Source organism: Dendropsophus ebraccatus, chromosome 5, assembly GCF_027789765.1.
Source record: "Dendropsophus ebraccatus isolate aDenEbr1 chromosome 5, aDenEbr1.pat, whole genome shotgun sequence".
Classification (NCBI taxonomy): domain Eukaryota; kingdom Metazoa; phylum Chordata; class Amphibia; order Anura; family Hylidae; genus Dendropsophus; species Dendropsophus ebraccatus.
The window spans coordinates 82,906,143-82,926,710 of NC_091458.1; the positions used below are offsets into that span (position 1 = coordinate 82,906,143).

At 41.0% G+C, this 20,568-nt stretch overlaps 1 pseudogene; it reads left to right on the forward strand.

Annotated features, from left to right (window-relative positions):
* The first annotated feature begins 17,632 nt into the window (after positions 1-17,632).
* On the forward strand, positions 17,633-19,407 carry LOC138794169 (piggyBac transposable element-derived protein 4-like; annotated as a pseudogene).
* Positions 19,408-20,568: the final 1,161 nt, after the last annotated feature.

A 20,568-nucleotide genomic window follows, 5' to 3' on the forward strand; every position in this document is an offset into this window, starting at 1 on the left:
AGGCAGTCTAATAGGAAACGCGGATCGCAGCCACAATTACTGATATATCACAATATGGAGCGTAGCATAGGTAGCTGGATACAGGGAACCTTATTTAACCTAGTAGCAGTAATCATAGGCAACATCCTATGCCGCTATGTAAACGACATTAAATGGGGTAGGGGGGACAAACGAAGACTAGACAAGACAGACACGGGGGGGGGGGAGTACGACAAAGGGGGATCAGGAATGGAGGGGGCAGCCTTTTGATTTTCAAGGCTGATGTCTCCGGGGCGGTGGCGGGTGGGTAATATTTCTCTCTTCCCAATATACGTCCCATAGGCGCCAGACCTTTTTAAAGTGGTCCACTTTGTTGTCGAGCATAGCCGTCAGCTGTTCCATGTTTCTCACGTCTAGAATACGGGCGCAGAGGTCCTCCTTAGTCGGAGGAGCAGTGCGTTTCCAATACTTTGCGATTAAACATCTGGCAGCTGTGAGGACATGGAGCAGGAGTTTTAAGGTAGTACGTCCAACTTTAAGCATATGTACTTATTTTTTTATTCTGGAATTTTCTATTTTTGTGTTTTTTTGATATTTGTCAAGCATTTATCTACCAGCCTGTTATTCCTTCACAACAAGGGATATACAGATGTATTCATATCCCCATTCATTCACCTAAAAGAACTTTACCATTCAAATAAGCAGTAAACGTCCAATTTTGGCGCTATAACCCACGAGGTCCCGTGGGCAACATCTACATCTGCGCAAGCGCACACTACGGATGTTATAAATTAAGCGCGATCCAGCGCTGACAGCACCCACTGCCGGGAGAAAGCTCAGCACCGCTGAGACATCATTCCACCCAACCCGTCTTCATGTGCGATTGAACTCCAATCCAGGATGGGAGAGAGGACCGGACCATAACCCAGGACTGGTGAGAGGTGTCAGTGACACCAAACATATGCTGCCAATTAACTAACATTTACTCTATATGCCGCATGAACTACTGCTGTTATCAGTACCGGCAAATTGCAGCTTACTAACACTCTACCGGCACTTAACAAGTGACTGCAGATATCGCAACAGCAATCTGCTATTACAGTAAATAACTGTTTACACAAATAAGCACCTTAATCATATTTATAAATGCGTATGACAAAGTTATGGATGTTTACAAATACATGTGATTAAGCTATAATTAACACCAACTATTTAATACTACTGCTTTACAAAGAATTTAACCCCTTCGTGCTGCAGCTAGTTTTGGCCTTAATGACCAGGCTAATTTTTCAATATCTGACCTGTCTCACTTTATGCTCTTATAGCTCAGTGATGCTTTAACGTATGCTAGCGATTCTGAGATTGTTTTTTCGTGACATATGGCACTTTATGTTAGTGGCAAAATTTGGTCACTATTTTGTGTGTTTTTTGTGAAAAACATCAAAATATCATGAAAAATTGAAAAAATTTGCATTTTATGAACTTTGAAATTCTCTGCTTCTAAAAAAAGAAAGTCGTAGCACATAAATTAGTTACTAAGTCACATTACCAATATGTCTTCTTTATTCTGGCATAATTTGGTAAACATATTTTACTTTTTTAGGGTGTTATGGGGCTTAGAAATGTATCAGCAAATTATCACATTTTCGTGAAACTGATTTTTTTAGGGACCAGTTCTTTTTTTAAATGGATTTAGAAGTCTGGTATCCTGAAAACCCCCATAAGTGACCCCATTTTGGAAACTACACACCTTAAAGAATTAATCTAGGGGTATAATGAGCATTTTAACCCTACAGGGGCTGGAGGAAAGTATTCACAATTAGGCCGTAAAAAATTGAAAATTTTAATTTTCCAATATTATATACGTTTAGATTAAAGTTTCTCATTTTCAAAAGGAATATGAGACAAAAAGCACCCCAAAATTTGTAATGCAGGTTCTCTTGAGTACAACGGTACCCCATATGTGGGCGTAACCACTGTATGGGCACACAGCAGGGCTCAGAAGGAAGGGAGCGCCAATTAGCTTTTCCAATGCAAATTTTGCTGAAGAAGTTTCTGAGCGCCAGGTGCGTTTGCAGTGCCCCTGTAGTGTCAGCAGAGAGAAAAACCCCCATAAGTCACCCCATTTTGGAAAGTACACCCCTCAAAGAATTCATCTTGGTGTGTGGTGACCATTTTGACCCCACAGGTATTACAGGAAAGTATTCAAAAGAAGACAGTAAAAATGAAAAACTCGAATTCTTCCAATAATATGTTCGTTTAGTTTGAAATTTCTCAATTTCACGAGGAACAAGAGGAAAAAAGTACCCCAAAATTTGTAACGCAGGTTCTCCTGAGTACAATGGTACCCCATATGTGGGCATAAACCACTGCATGGGCACACAAGAGGGCTCAGAAGGGAAGGAGCGCCAATTAGCTTTTTCAATGCAGATTTTGCTGCAGAAGTTTCCGAGCGCCAGGTGCGTTTTCAGTGCCCCTGTAGTGCCAGCGGAGTAAAATCTCGCCATAAGTCACTCCATTTTGGAAAGTGCACCCCTCAAAGTATTCATCTTGGTGTGTGGTGACCATTTTTACCCCACAGGTATTAGAGGAAAGTATTCAAAAGTAGACAGTAAAAATGAAAAACTCAAATTTTTCCAATATTATGTTCTTTTAGTTTGAAATTTCTCAATTTTATGAGGAACAAGAGGAAAAAAAGTACCCCAAAATTTGTAACCCAGGTTCTCCTAAGTGAAAAGGTACCTCATATGTAGGCATAAACCACTGTATGGGCACACAGCAGGGCTCAGAAGGGAAGGAGTGCCAATTTGCTGGAGCAAAACCGCAGCTAGTAATGGTTATTAGAATAGCGCAGTTACTAAAATAGAATAAAAAAAATGAGATTACAGGTAATGTGGGGTTGTTACGGGCAACCAAGGGTGGTTATGGGCAACCTGAGGTGGTTACAGGTAATCTGGGGTGGTTACGGACAACATGGGGTGGTCACGGGCAACCTGCTGTGGTTACGGCAACCTGTGGTGGTTACAGGCAACATGGGGTGGTTACGGGCAACGAGGGGTGGTTATGGGCAACGTGTGGTGGTCACGGGCAACCTGCTGTGGTTACGGCAACGTGGGGTGGTTACAGGCAACGTGGGCTGGTTACAGGCAACGTGGGCTGGTTACGGGCAATCTGCTGTGCTTACAGACAATCTGGGATGGTTACAGGAAACGTGGGGTGGTTACGGGCAACCTGCAGTGCTTACAGACAATCTGGGGTGGATACGGGCAACGTGGGGTGGTTACGGGCAACCTGCAGTGCTTACAGACAATCTGGGGTGGTTACGGGCAACGTGGGGTGGTTACGGGCAACCTGCAGTGCTTACAGACAATCTGGGGTGGTTACGGGCAACGTGGGGTGGTTACGGGCAACCTGCAGTGCTTACTGACAATCTGGGGTGGTTACGGGCAACGTGGGGTGGTTACGGGCAATGTGGGGTGGTTACGGATAAACTGAAGTTCTTATAGGCAATCTGGGGTGGATACCTGTTATCTGGCATGGGCACCGCAATCTGGAGGGGGTCATTGGCAATTTGGGGTGGTCAGAGGCGCTGTGGCGTGGTCAGAGGCGACGTGTGGTGGTCAGAGGCAACGTGCGGTGGTCAGAGGCGACGTGCGGTGGTCAGAGGCGACGTGCGGTGGTCAGAGGCATCGTGGCGTGGTCAGAGGCATCGTGGCGTGGTCAGAGGCAACACGCGGTGGTTACGTGCAATCTGGGGGGGTTACATGTAATCTGGCATGATTACGGGGAACCTGGGGGGTTATGTGCAACCTGGAAGGGTTACAGACAATCTGGGATTGTTACTGATAAACTGAAGTGCTTATAGGTAATCTGGGGTGGGTACATGTAATTTGGGGTGGTTACGGGCAATCGGGAGGGGGTCACTGGCAATTTGTGGTGGTTACGGGCAACGTGCGGTGGTTACGGGCAACGTGCGGTGGTTACGGGCAACGTGCGGTGGTTACGGGCAACGTGCGGTGGTTACGGGCAACGTGCGGTGGTTACGGGTAATCTGGGGAGGGGTTAGGGGTAATTTGGGAGTAAACTGCAATTATTACTATAATAAAAAGTGTGTGTTTTATTTTTTTGTATGTTTGTCACTTTTTGTACTTTACATATTCATTTTCACTGTATTACTATGATTACTGTGATATTTTCTATCTCAGTAATCATAGTTCAGTGACAGAGACCAAATTGGTCTCTGTCACTTTAAATTTTCAGAGTTGGCTGGTTGTGAAGCGCATGCGCACTTCATAACCAGCCAGGACGTCGAGGAGGAAGGAGCTCCGTGGATCCGGTGAGTATATGGGGAAGGGGGGGTGACTGGGGGACGGGGGTGACAGGGGGGGTGGGGGGCGACTTGGGGGGTGGGGGGACATCACTTTTTATCCCCTGTCACCAATCATTCATGGTGACAGGGGATAAAAAGTGCCTGGATGCACATGGCACAAGCGATCAGCGGTATATAGTATATACCGCTGATCGCTTGTACCGGGACCAAACAGGGGGGTCCCCGATGACTGCCCCATGCTCTCCGCTACCTCCGGTGCCGGAGAGCATGGGGCTTTCATTCATTTTAACTTTTACATCGCTGTGAACCGACATTAGTCTTGGAAATGATGGCCGCCGGGGGAGGGGGGTTAGTTATTGGGGCACTAGGGGGGGCTGATCTGAGGTCTGGGGGACACTTATTTCATCTCCCCCTGCCGTAGATTCACGGCGGGGGGAGATGAAAGGCGGCGGCGGCACTGGTAATCCCCATTACCGACGGTCGCCGCTATAACGTTAATAGCGGCGATCGTCGGTAAGGGGGGGGCCGGGATGGACCCCACACACTGCCCCAACCCCTCAGCTACCTCCGGTAGCCGGGGGGATGGGGTGGGGGCCGTCCCGGCCCCGCAGCCTTATTCTCTGCCATCGCCGTAAAAAGCTGATGGCAGCAGAATAAGGACCATTAGTGACCGCCGTAGAAAGCCGTATCGGCGGTCACTAAGGGGTTAAGATTGCTGCTTTCCAAATCCAGGATACTGCCAATCATATGGATGAATGAATGTGATTAACTCACTACAAGAGACTTATTTATGAGCTTACCATTTTTTAGGAAAGATCAGCATATATTTTTATCTTTATTTTTATTTTTAATTTTATATTTTTTTAATTGAGAGATCTCTAAATCATTTATGTTTTATTGTATCCGTTACCTTCCATTGCTATTTGTTATCTGATATTTTAAGTTTATAATAAATTTAATAAGTTAAATAATTTGCACATTTAACCACTATTGCTACTCATTTATTAATTGATATTTCTAACTAGAGGACCTACACCTCCCTTTTCTTTGTGGTTTAAAGTAGAATTGTTTTAGTTGCCCCTAGCAACCAATCAGATTCGACTTTTCATTCCTCACACAATTGTGGGAAAATGAAAGTTGGAATCTGATTGGTTGCTAGAGGCAACTGAGCCAATTCTACTTGTGTTCTGTAAAGAAAGTGGGTAAATGTAAAACAGCAACAGCATGAAAGCAGCAGATACCAGTTTATGGCTACACTGCTGATTAATATATACCAACCCAGGCCCACAATCAGCCACCATTTTGTTTTGTTTTTTTTTTGCGAATTTTCCTAACAAATCTGCGTGTATTCACTTCACTCATCTCTACTACTACTACTAATAATAATAATATTTATTTTTATAGCATCAACAGATTATGCAGGTTCCCTTTAAGGACTAAAGCTTCCTTATGGAAGTAGATGGCACCACTATGTATGATTCTTACTTCATACCTATCTATAAAACATAGCAACCAACCTTATCACTGAAATCATAGGTCTGCATGTGCAAAACGATGTCTTGTACATGTTATGGCTATGTTCACACAACGTCAAAAACAGAGAAAAAGCGGCTGATTTTCATATTTAAAATAACTGCCGTTTTTGCCGCAATTTAACAGACTGCAATGGCAATGCATAGAAGTCAATGGGAAGACGGACATCCAATGCATACAGTGCATTGAATAACGGACGTTTTTGCCGTGGACGTCAAAATAATGAATATGATCATTATTTTCGGACGTCTTTTGCAAACAGCGGACGTTTTTTATTAGTAGTTCACATACAGTTTTTTTTCCCCACTGTTCTTTCTCCGTCTTTACTATTAAATTCAATGGACTTTTCAATTAAGCCGCACCCAAAGCCCAATTAGTAATCCCAAACTAGAATAATGTGCAAACAGCAGTCATTGCACTTAGGAGAAGCCAGGCTGCTAAATAACGTCCGTTATTTTAGCCTCAAAATAACGGTCGTCATTTTAAACTGAGCTGAAGAAACGTTGTGTGAGCATAGCCTATATGTGGTTAAGGGAAAGTGTTTTTTAAACAAAATTGTGCCTGGCAGGAGATTTGTCATATAATATACAGTACATAGCTTCATCAAGATTTGTTTTAAGAGTATAGTTCAAAAGTAAACTGTAGAGCTCTGGCAAAAAGAAAAACTGGAGCACCTAGAGATAAACACAGATGTATCTCTCTCTGCCAATGTGGACAATCTATCCAGAGCAATAAATAGCAGCCAACTATGAAAATGACATGAGAACAGATTACACACCGGCCCAAATCATTTCTAGTCATAGAGTTCTAAGAATCCCAATTATAACAAAACATACTCTACTCTTATTCTGTCTTTCTTCTTTTCCTTTGTACTACATGATTAAGTATGGTACTTGCATATTTTATTTTTTGCAGATGGACTTAAAAGAAAATCTTTTTCTTTCAAATTCACTGGTTTTAGAAAGTTATACAGATTTGTAATTTACAGCAAGAGCTCATTCAGCTCACCTGGCTGGTGCAACGACCTAGAGGAATCCAACACCTCAACAGTAGTTGATAATGAGAAGGAGTGATGGTCGGCACTTTCAAGAGTAAAAAGATTTCTTTATTTCTTTGCTTTAAAATCCATGTCACAATTCCAATAAATATACAAGTCACGATCTGACGCGTTTCTGGCACTCAGCCCTTAGTCATAGATAACGTGCATAAGACAAACATGTTACTTATGTAGGGAGCCAGAGCCCTGGAACTTCCCCCATACACACATGCAAGCTAATTAATTAGCTGATGCAGACTTCACATTGATTGCATGTAACAGATGTAACTACATCAAACTACATAGGTTAAATCAAAATACATACAAAATAGTAAAAACAAATCAATAATTTAGTAACAAATCTAGTCTATGATTAAGTCCTGCAGGAAAGGATGTACTCATCATAAGTTTCCAAAAACCTTCTCGATTCTGGAGCTTCTGTTTCCTATCTCCGCCCAGATCAGGGTTAAACACCCTTTCTATGCCAGTGATGGTGAGCGTGGATACGTGGATAGGTGGATACGCTCAGATTTGTAATTTACTTCTATGTAAAAATCTCAAGTCTTTTCATACTTATCAGCTGCTTTATGTTGTGCAGGAAATGTTGTTTTCTTTTCTGACACAGCGCTCTCTGCTGACATCTCTGTCCAGAGAAGCAGCAAATCCCTATAGAAAACCTCTCCTGCTCTGGACAATTTCTGCCTCAGACAGGGGTAGCCGCAGAGAGACAGAAAAGAAAACAACATTTCCTGCAGGACATGCAGCAGCTGATAAATATGGAAAGACTTAAGATTTTCTTATTTTTTTTTAAATCAGATAATTTTTATTAACACGTTCATTGCAGTGCAGTCACATAGTCAATACGCATCAGGTATACAATTTTTGGACAGCATATCAGTTCAGGTACATATCGAGTTGAAATATACCACATACAGTATCTAGTGCATAATATATATGGGGCAGGCAATAAACAACATCTGCAATGTAACCACCATTTTCTACATTTTCCTACTAATCAAACCAGACAAAACTTAACATAAAGAAAATAAGTAACTCCCCCCCTCCACATGTATGTGATGATATTATCGAATATATCATATCCCACAGATCGCTCGACACCCCGTGTCGGTATTGCGAGATGTCAGATATGGAAAGAACATGTATAGTGGAAAAACACATAAAGCAAATTCCCAAACATAAAATTGCTATGGGTCACCACTGTATGTCATGTATATCTATCTATACTCCCTACAAGGGGGTTCCAAGCCTCTTTGCATACCTGTAAGAAACCTCCTTATGTCCACCAGTAGCTACCCGGTTAGGGAGGGAACATACGATACTACAGTCTTGTTCTACCATTATTATATGAGCTATCTGGCCATTGCATTAAGAAACTGCTGAAGGGGATTTCTACACGTTTGCAATAGTATTTGGGTCGGTATGCCCGGCGTGTCCAACCATCTCCCCCAGATTTGCTCAAACTTGCGGAGACATTTCCTTTTAACATATACACCCCTTTCTAGTCTAATAATATTGTTCATTCTGTTCAAGAAGTCAGGTATGGTCGGTGGTTCCCTATTGATCCATTTAGAGGCGATGCATTTGCGTGCCTGGTACAATATCCTTTGCACCCCTAGTACCGTATAGTCATCAAGATGCAGGGCACCAAGCAACCCTAAAATGTAATGTTGTGGTGTAAGTAGTATAGAGACACCAAAAACCTGCCGAACAATATCCCTCACCCCCTCCCAATAGGCAGTTAACTCCCGACAGTCCCAAAACATGTGAAGTATATGTGCTGTCTCCTCATCACATCTTGGACATTGGGACGTCGACCTGTACCCTATCTTGTGAATAAGATGTGGGATTTTATATACTCTGTGTAGCAAAAATAGTTGTGGCATCCATTGGGCTTCACATAGGGACAATAGGGGGACCAATTCCAACACCTCCCGCCATTGGCTCTCATCAATAGGTCCAACATCCTGAACCCACTTATCCCTGATTGTTAGAGGAACTGCAGAGAACTTTGCTTGTATCAATGAGGAGTAGGCAAAGGATATAGCCCCCCGTCGTACCCCCTTATCTCCCACAGCGTCTAGAAGGTGATGAGACATAGTTAGTGGCGTTAGATTATTTTGGGTCTGCAATGCATGGCGAATTTGCAAATACTTATGGAACATTACATTCGTGAAAAGGAAGGATTCTTTAAGTGTCTCAAAGGAAACAATAGAGCCGTCCCTCCATACCTGCGCTACCTAGAAGACTCCAGCGCGTTTCCACGGAGAGAAACCCTCCAGTCGAAACAATTCTGGCAGCTGAGGGTTCCTCCATAGCGGAGTGAGGTTAGTAAAGCCAGACACACCCAGCACAGCTTTTGTATGATTCCAAACTCTACTTAATAATCGCAGAGTAGGCATAAACCTGCCCTTACCTGTAACACAGGCTGTATCCACTGCCGTCAGAGGAGGCGTGTGTCCGGTCAGCCAGGAAACTATCCGACCCACTACACCCGTCTCTTCCGTCTGCCCCCACCCTTTCATATGCTGCAGTTGGGCTGCAATAAAATAGAGGAAAGGATCTGGGATTGCCAGGCCTCCCTCAGTCTTAGGTCGCTGAAGAGTGTCAAGTTTAATTCTAACCGATTTCTTTTGCCATATGAGCTCTCTGAACAGGGTATTTATCTGTTTAAAATATTTATTCATAATCCAAATGGGAGAATTATGAAATATGTATAGTAATTGTGGCATAAGTACCATTTTAATGAGATTACCCCTGCCCACTGCCGATAAGGGCAATCGGCACCATGTATCCACCTTGGTTACAAGACTTAAGATTTTCAAATAGAAATGAATTATAAATCTATATAACTTTCTGAAACCAGATGATTTAAAAGAAACAGATTTTCACTGCATAACCCCTTTAACCTTTGAGGACCAAGCCTAAAATGACCCAGTGGACAGCGCAAATTTTCATTTTCGTTTTTGTTTTTTTTCCTCCTCCCCTAAGAGCTCTAGCACTTTCAGTTTTCTTCAGGACCAAGTGAGGGCTTGTTTTTTACAGGAGTAGTTGTACTTTGTAATGGCATCTTTCATTCCACCATAACATGTATGATAGAAAACATGTATGATGGAAAATTATTATTTATAAAGATATAAATTGGTGAAATTGTAAAAAAGAATGCAATATGGTAATTTTTTGGGGTGGTTCCTGTGTCTATATAATGAGTAATATGGTAAAAGTGACATGATACCATTATTCTATAGGTCAGCCTGAAGACAACCATGTGTAAGTTTACACAGATTTTCTAATGTTATACATATTTTTTTATGAAATCCTTTTTTTTTGTTGCAATTATTAATAAAATGGGCCTATTGTGATGCTTATAACGGTTTTATTTTTTCACCTATGGGGCTGTATGGGGTGTCATTTTTTCCATCATGATCTCTAGTTTTTATTTATACCATATTTGTGAAGATCAGATGTTTTGATCACTTTTTATGCATTTATATATATATATTATGTAACAATATAAAATATTCCCCTCTTTTCGTCTACGCCGTTCGCCATTAGTGATGACGATTGTTATATTTCAATAGATCAGACAATTATGCATGCTACGGTATATTATATGTTTATTTCTTTTTTTATATGTTTTATTTATAAAATGGGAAAGGGGCTTTGGGGTATTTATAAAGACATTTTTACTTTTTTTTTTTTTACACATTTTAAGTCCCCTTGGGGAACCTTTACATACAATTATTAGATTATACACACTGATCATTGCTATGCCATAAGCATAGCACTGATCACTGTGACAGGCGCTCTGCTGATTAAGCCTGCCTGTGGCAGACTTAATCATCAGAGTGCCGATTGGACCGCACAGAGGAAGGTAAGAGACTTCCGATGGTCCCTTAAAATGATTGGGACCCCCGCAGTCACACAGGACGTACCGGTACACCCAGGGTTGTCTGGGGTTAATGTCTGGGTCCTGGGTCGTCTAGGTGTTAAAGCTAAAAGGAAATATGTTTTTACCACTATATATGTTTTCTTATTGTAAGTGCAGGTGCACTCCTGTAGATTGACGCAATCTTGACTCAAAATATCTATTTTTTGTTCTTGAATATGTGGATTTTTTCCTAACATGTTTTCCCGAAAATAAGGCATCCTCCTTAAATAAGACACCCCAACTAATCTACCAAGTAGCCCAAAGTAAGACACCCCCGAAAGTAAGGCCGTCCACCACTACCCACTGCCGCTCCTCCCTCCCCATGATTCTCCTGTGCCGTCCACCCCTCTCCCTCCCGTGCTGCTAACCCCTCCTTTCCCTCCCGTGCCACTCACCCCTCCATCTCCCTCCCTCTCCCTCCTGTGTCACTCCCCCCTCTGTCTCCCTCCTGTTTTGGGGGAAACACGGTAATAACAGGTATAGACTAACAGCAGAAGAACAGAAGCATTCATGTTTATAGTTTGAGGTAAAAGCATTCTGATACACATTTTTGTTTTACAGAACATTTTTGGTATTTTTTCAGCATTTTCAGTATTTTTAACGCAAATAAAGTCTTTGCTTACAAAATTTAAGTATGCTTATTAGTGTTGAACGAGCATGCTCAGTCGAGCTTCAGGTGCTTGATTGAGCTGGATGATCGACCAAGCAACTTGTGGTGCTCAGGGTGCTGTTTAAAGTTTCTCTGCCCTGTACTGACAGAGCATGTCAGTACAGAAGCACAAATATTTAAACAGTTTCGGAGCTCCCAGCATTATCATTCATTATGATGTTGGGAGCCTCTAAACTGTTGAAATACTAATTCTAATTTTTGTATATTTTGTTTACAAATCTCTTCAAGGGACAAAATGTACCAAAATTAAAACAAAAAGTGCAATAGGTTACTACAAGCCACCTTAGAACTTAATTTTTTGGTCTAATTTATGCATACTTTGTTTACACATGCCTTCAAGGGATGAAATCATGTCCAAGTCTCCTATTGATTTTAATTTAATACAGCATTTTCTGAATGCATCAGAATGGCTGTATTAACCCGTTAACGACACGGCATATATTTACGCCCCTGTGGTCGCCTGTAGCCCGGGACCGCGGCTATTAGCTGGCACGGTCCGATCGCCGTGCCCGCTAATCAGCATTTTAAATGCAGCTGTCAAAAGTTGACATCTCCATTTAAAATGCTTGCTGTCCCACTCCCTGGTGTCTAGTGAGGTGGATCAACCGGAGGAGCGATCCGCACATCCGGTACATGCCGGGTTCTGCGGTGTAATGGCGTTGATCCCGGCTTGGCTCTCTATTGATTTTGGCTGCAGCAGCCGAAAGCAATTTAGTGCCTATCTCATTGATCTATGCTGTATAACTATACAGCATAGATGTCAATGAGGGATCAGTGTGCTTATACTAAAAGTCCCCCAGGGGGGCTTCTAGCATACTGTATGTGTTAAAAAAAAGTGTTATTACTAAAAAGCCCCCTTTTGAATCACTCTCCTTTCCCCATGTTATAAATAAAAATAAATAAATAAATAAACATGTTTGGTATCGCTACGTGTGTAATCGCCCAAACTATTAATTAATCACATTCCTGATCTCACACGGTAAACGACGTAAGCGCCAAAAAATTCCAAAGTCCAAAATTGCACATTTTTGGTCGCATCAAATCCAGAAAAATTGTAATAAAAAGCGATCAAAAAGCCCCATAGACCAAAGGATAAAAGTGATATAGGCCTGGGAATAGAGCAATTTTAAGGAACATATACTGTATGTGTTAACAATGGTTTGAATTTTTTTTTTTTCCGGGGTGTACTTTAGGAAAAAATTCAGCCTGTCATTGCAAAGTACAATTAGTAGTGCATAAAATAAGGGCTCATGTGGGTATCAAGGTGAAAAAATGCAAGTGCTATGGCCTTTTAGGCACAAGGAGGAAAAAAACAAGTGCAAAAATGCAAATTGGCTTTGTCCTTAAAGGGTTAAATCTTACATAGGTACAGTATATGTACTGTAGATTCTTTTACAGAAATAGTAAATATGGACATAAAACAAGTATGTGACCTGTGCACTGTTTTGTATTAAATTCAAAGTATTTCAATAAAAATAATAAGGCAGAAAGTAGGCGTTTTGAGAGGTAATACATTATTTTATGCCTTAAAATAGAACTAAAAACTATGAATATAGTAATGCCAGGTAATGCTATTAGAAGTATAGTTAAAGGCATAGTTCAGCAAAAAAATCAAATAAAATAACAATTATCCACAACAGTAAACATTTGTAAAATAAAATAATAAAAATGTTTAAAGAAAAACAGTCAGTAGAGATGAGCTAGTAGTGAAATATTCAAATTTTCCAATATGGGGGAAATGAAACAGCACTTACTGCTAACTATTTTTTAGTGTTTGTGTGATGCGGTCAGACACGTCCTTTTTTTAAATTTTCAAAATCATCTGCCACTTCCATATGCCCTTATTACACATAAGAGAGTGTGGTTCTCATGGCAAACAAGTAGTATACAGGTATATACCCTCTCTATGACGTATTAGAATGCCCTACAGCAGGCAACAGGTGTTAGGCTTTATGTTGCGCACCAGCACGCAGAAGAGTAGCACCACGCTTTTATTTTTTGCCTTGGCACACAAGGAGTATACAGCCGTATACCCTCTCTGATGTATTACAAGAATGCCCTACAGAAGGCTACAGGCGTTTGACTTTATTATCTGGCTCACAGTATGCAGAACAGTAGTACCACCCTTATATTTTTTGCCTTGGCACACAAGGAGTATACAGCCGTATACCCTATACAGATAGATACACTGCAGCCTCACAGTGAATACACTCCAGCTGCCTGTCTGTCTGAACACACCTACTGTATGTGACCTATGTGCTGCTATCCGGTTTCATGAATGTAGGTGCTTTTTTTCTTACTGCCTGTGTGCTCCTAGTGCCTGTACCACACCCCCTGCATAGTTATTGGTAAAAAAAAAAAAAAAAAAGCCAGGGAATGTAGGGGGGGGGAATCAAATTTGTACTGGGGTTCTGATCGAATACTCGATCGAAATCCAGTATTTCGAATAGTGTAATATTCAATCAATTACCTACTCCATCAAGTAGTACTCGCTCATCTCTATTAGTAAGCACTGTATTGTATTGTATTTTACCAAAAAGCATATGTGCCAAAATCTGATTTTGCTGTGTAATTCCTTTTTGGAGGATTAGTACAGGAGCAACGATTTCTGTAAAAGGCAGCAGAAACCGCTTCTGTACTTACTGAGCAGTAAGGCAGTAACTGCTCCTGTACTTAGAAGTGAGGCAATAACTGCTCCTGTACTTACTGAGCAGTGAGGCAGTAACTGCCCCTGTACTTACTGAGCAGTGAGGCAGTAACTACTCCTGTACTTACTGAGCAGTGAGGCAATAACTACTCCTGTACTTACTGAGCAGGGAGGCAATAACTTCTCCTGTACTTACTGAGCAGTGAGGCAGTAACTACTCCTGTACTTACTAAGCAGTGAGGCAATAACTGCTCCTGTACTTACTGAGCAGTGAGGCAGTAACTACTCCTGTACTTAGCAAAGAGGCAGTAACTGCTCCTAAACTTACTAAGCAGAGAGGTAGTAACTGCTCCTGTACTTACTGAGCGGTGAGGCAGTAACTGCTCCTGTCCTTACTGAGCAGTGAGGCATACACTGTGTTTTTCTTTTACTTCCTGTGTGCTCCTAGTGCCTGTACCACACCCCCTGCATAGTTATTGGTAAAAAAAAAAAAAAACGCCAGGGAATGTGGCAGGGGGATTAAATTTGTACTGAGGTTCTGATCAAATACTCAATCAAAATTCAGTATTTTGAATAGTGTGCTATTCAATCAATTACTTACTCCATCAAGTAGTACTCACTCATCTCTTAGTTAGCACTATAGATGGGCACTTTGATTCAAAAATAATTAAATTCGTATTGTATTTTACCAAAAATCATATTTGCCAAAATCTGATTTTGCTTTGTAATTCCCTTTGGGAGGATCTGTACAGGAGCAACGATTTCTGTAAAAGGCAGCAGAAACTGCTCCTGTACTTACTGAGCAGTGAGGCAGTAACCGCTTCTGTACTTACTGGGAAGTGAGGCTGTAACCGCTCCTGTACTTACTGAGAAGTAAGGCAGTAACCGCTCCTGTACTTACTGAGCAGTGAGGCAGTAACCGCTCCTGTACTTACTGAGAAGTAAGGCAGTAACCGCTCCTGTACTTACTGAGCAGTGAGGCATTAACTGCTCCTGTACTTAGCAGTAAGGCAATAACTGCTCCTGTACTCACTGAGCAGTGAGGCAGTAACTGCTCCTGTACTTACTGAGCAGTAACTTCTCCTGTACCTACTTAGCAAAGAGGCAGTAACTGCTCCTAAACTTACTGAGCAGAGAGAAAGTAACTGCTCCTGTACTTACAGAGCAGAGAGGCAGTAACTGTTCCTGTACTTACTGAGCATTGAGGCAGTAACTGCTTCTGTACTTACTGAGCAGTGAGGCAGTAACTGTTTCTGTCCTTACTGAGCAGTGAGGCAGTAACTGCTCCTGTACTTATTAAGCAGAGAAGCAGTAACTGCTCCTGTACTTACTGAGTAGAGAGGCAATAACCCTAGAGCGACGTGCTTTGCATTAGTGCGCTCACTAGCAATGGTGTATTGGTGTATGCAGAAGGAAACATCGTCACCATAAATATTGCCAAAATACTGTTACTGACCAAATCAAGTAAGCCTGATACTACCAAAAATACCAGCGTACAAGGGTCCAATTTTACTGCCACACCAGGGGTGTAACTAAAAGTTTGTGGGTCTAGGTGTAAAATTCAGCCCCCTCCCCCCCAAAAATCAGATGCAGTCAGGGGCATGATAAACAAAAAGGAGAGCCACAGTTTGCAAAACTACAACTCACATCATCAACTGTCTTAAAGACACCAGGGGTGCAACTAAAAGTGTGTTGGTCCTGATGTAAAATTCAGCGCCCCCCCTCCCCAATCAGATGCAGTCAGGGGCATGATAAACAAAAAGGAGAGCCACAGTTTGCAAAACTACAACTCACATTATCAGACATCATCAGAGATCATATTAAAGACATGATGGGTGTTGTAGTTCAGCAACACCAGGTGAGCCATAGGCTGCAAAACTACAACTACCATCATTAATTTGCAAGTCTGCCCATTCAATGTAACAGGTAGCATGATTCATCAGGCAATGTACTCCTATTGCACCATGCCCACTTCTGATGCTCATATGGTCATTATACAATAGGTGCTTTCAGGTTTGGACAGCTACAGTGAAAGTAGCTCAGATCCTTACACATTTTTCTTGCATCCAGCACTATTCACTCACTGCCTAATATAATTACTAATTACTTCTTGACGCCTGTCAGTCTACTGTTTCAGGCTGGGTTCGCACTACATATATTTCAGTCAGTAATGTGGTCCTCATATTGCAACCAAAACCAGGAGTGGATTAAAACACAGAAAGGCTCTGTTCACACAATGTTGAAATTGAGTGGATGGCCGCCATATAACAGTAAATAACGGCCATTATTTCAATATAACAGCCGTTGTTCTAAAATAACAGCAAATATTTGCCATTAAATGGCGGCCATCCACTCAATTTCACCATTGTGGGAACAGAGCCTTTCTGTGTTTTAATCCACTCCTGGCTTTGGTTACAATATGAGGACCACAATACTGACTGAAATATACGTAGTGTAAACCCAGCCTTAAAGTAATTAGTGTTTTATCAGTGTTTAACGCTGACCAGTGTTTATTTCAATAACCATGTACGTTTCAGTGTCCCTAAGGTTTTTGCGTTTAGTTTGGTACTATAAACTCAAACAATCTAAGGTTATAAAGTTTATTCCAAGATGCATAGCTGAAAAAGTCACGGTTAGTGCAGACCACATGTAGTGTATGAATACAGGTTACCAGACGAGACATCAGGTTGTTTGTGTTATTCCAGCTAAACTATACACTGACTGTACCCCTCTCAGCACACTGTTTCATAATATCTATAATACTGCAACAAGCAATGTAGCATATTACAACCCAACATCCTACACCGTACATGTATGCTGGAGTGCCATTAGGTCAGGAGACAATAGTCTTCTATTCTCGTGATTGGTGGGAGTCCTTATTAATAGAGGACAACTTGGCATCTTAGGATAACCATTCATTTCTTCCAAGTAGTTTCTTTTCTTTTTTTTTACTGAATCAATATAAGTTAGAACTGATGTAATTTTTTAAACACACAATTTTTTAACTATTGACTGTTCATCAATGTACATCATCCTTTATTTGTCACATTCTATATCTAACAATTTACATCCAGGTTCTCATGTTTAACCTTCCTCTAGTGTTAGGGTCGTGACCGACCCGTTTTAGTTTTTAAATGCATACAAATTCTACATACGTTTGTTTATTGCATCAAGACTTTTTGACTTTGTAAGGAACTTATTTTTAAACAAATTTCAATAAAATAAAACTATTTTACGAAATTGTAAAATGCTCTTATTAAAATTATAACATTTGTGTTGTTGGGGTCAATTTCGACCCAGGTGTAATATAAGAGTAAAAAAATAATACTGAACAAAACTGAACTCATAAACACAATATAAACCAACAGCCCACAGCCAGCTCTACCTCTAACAACTTGAATTAGGGACATGTCCAGGCATGTATGGCCAAATCAGCTTAGAGTTGGTACTTTGCAGTGCAGTACATCTCCAGCTTACACCATTGAACAATGAGGAGAAGATTAGATGCAAGCCAAATTCTGGATTATATTTTGGATGATAATGAATCAGAGGACACACAGCAGCAAAGTGATACAGATGAACAGGTTTCTGATGAGGAAGATGATGTGGAGTATCAACCTGAAGACACAGACAGTTCTGATCAGTCTGATGAGGAGGTCACCGGTGCTGAAGCTGCTTCTCCTGAAAGATTCAAATCCAAAAGTGGCAAGATCAGTTGGAGCTCAGTACCACCAGATGTACATGGCAGGGCAGATGCTGCAAATGTCATAAAAATGACCCCTGGGATCACAAGGTTTGCTGTGACAAGAGTAAGGGACATCAAGACATGTTTTGATCTGTTTATGCCATTGTCAATAAAAAAGGTCATTATTGCTATGACAAACCTTGAAGGAAAAAAATTCCATGGCAACATGTGGAATGACCTTCATGATGATGACCTGGATGCCTACATTGGTGTTCTTCTCCTTGCTGGAGTGTACAAATCCTGCAATGAGGCCACTGATAGTCTCTGGGACGCATCGACAGGCAGGAATATGTTCCGGGCAACAATGTCACTTCAAAAGTTTCAAATGATATCAAGAGTCCTCAGATTTGACAACAGAGACACCAGAACAAAATCTAAAAAACTTGCTCCCATCAGGGATGTTTGGGAGAAATGGGTGCAGCTCCTTCCACTGATGTTCAACCCAGGGCCAGAGGTGACAGTAGACGAACGTTTTCTCCCTTTCCGTGGAAAATGCCCCTTCCGGCAATACATGCCAAGTAAGCCAGGCAAATATGGCATAAAAATCTGGGCAGCCTGTGATGCAAAAACTAGCTATGTATGGAATCTACAGATTTACACAGGCAAGTCTGCAAGTGGCATCCCTGAAAAAAAACAAGGAAAACGTGTAGTCCTCTATATGACTACTGGACTGCAGGGTCACAACATTACTTGTGACAATTTTTTTACCAGCTATGACCTTGGACAAGAACTTCTCAGGAGGAAAATCACCATGGTGGGCACAGTGAAAAAAACAAACCTGAGCTGCCCGCTGAATTGTTGCAGATGAAGGACAGGGCTCCACTTTCTTCAAAGTTTGTTTTTACAGACACCACCACTGCTGTTTCATACTGCCCTAAAAAACGACGGAATGTGATACTGATGTCCACACTTCACAAAGATGCTGCTGTGTCATCAGGAAGTGACAAAAAGCCCAGAATCATCCTGGACTATAACAAAAACAAAGGAGGAGTGGACAACCTGGACAAGCTGACTGCCACCTACACTTGCCAGCGAATGACTGGAAGATGGCCAATGGTTGTATTTTACAACATCCTTAATGTGTCAGCATACAATGCTTTTGTGTTGTGGACCCACATTCATCAAGGATGGAATTCAAAGAAAAAAAACAAGTGGAGGATGTTTCTTGAGGAACTAGGACAATCCCTTGTCAAGGCGCACATTGACCAAAGGGAACAAGTGCCCCGAGACCCAGCCGTTGCAGCCTTGGTCCGACAACTCCAGAGCTCAACAAGTGCTTCGTCCACACCCACAGCAACACAAAGAGCATCATCACCAGCATCCTCCTCAACCAGCCCTGCCTCAACATCAACCACAACAGCCACAACCCCAGTGAGACCACCTGATTCTAAAAGAAAGAGGTGTCAGGTCTGCCCTAACAATAAGGAGAGAAAGACAAACACATTGTGCTTCACCTGCAAAAAATACCTCTGCAAAGAACACACAAAAAGTGTCACTTTTTGCCACACATGCATCTAAAAACTAGTACTTGATTTTTGTTTTGATTTGCTTGATTGTTGTTTGTTTATTTGACCCAGAAAAGCTACTTTTTATTATTATTGCTATTAATATTAATATAATTTTTATCTTTTATTTGTATTAAAGTTCCATAAAAAAAACAGTTTTTTGCCTTTTTCATAAAGTATTTAGATATGGGTCAAAAGTGACCCGTAACACCATAGATGTTACTAGAGTTAATAATATAAAATATACATATGTATATTTTTTTTACATTTAAGAAATGTGTTTTAAAACCCTTCAGTAATAGTCAGGTAATATAACAAACTTTTTAAAGTTTATATTATTCTCTTGAGGTTCATTTGACAATATTTTTATATTGAAAATGAATGGTATGCTCTCAAATGAAAGGCCCAGGGGGCCACAACATAAATATTAAAATCAATCCTTCCATGCATAAGAAACCCAAACAAGGTAACTAAGAGGTAAGAAACAAATAGGATCATAAATAACTGTTTTTAGGGCATCCTAGGGGTGATTTAAGACGCGGGTCAAAACCGACCCGTTAACATAAGAAAGAGTAACAGAAAGCTAACACTAGAGGAAGGTTAAGTATGAACTTTGCTGAATCTCCCACTACTCGCTGACTCATTGTTGTGGGCTTGTTTTATGTCTTGTTCTACATAGATTGTCTTCCCTTTGAAGATTGTCTTGAGTGTGTTTGACGTGCTTGTCTCCAGAATATTTCATGTTCTAGGAGTTTAGTTGAATGGCTCTGTGGTCTGTATAATTAAGCTGTAATTTAACTGGTTACATAGTACAACAACAGAGATCTGGCTGTAAGAGGTCAAAGGTCAGTCATTAGAAGCTTGCTTTTTAGCTGTGGGTTTCAAATATGTGCAAGGAATTTCCATTAACAATAAACTGAATGAGATCTATGCTTTATGTTGTTAATTTGAATGAACTCTTCTAATTTATAATTTCTTTATTTTGTACTTTTTATAAACATTTAAAACATTACATTACAATAATTACAAAAATCCTTTTTCCTTCTCCACCCCATTTCCCTCCCCATCTTTAACAACTTTGAATTTTGAATGTAATTCTTAGTGAGGATTTCCAGTGTAAGTGAACAAATGTTACAGTGATTTTAAGTTACTTTGTCAAGACTTTCAGCTGTTT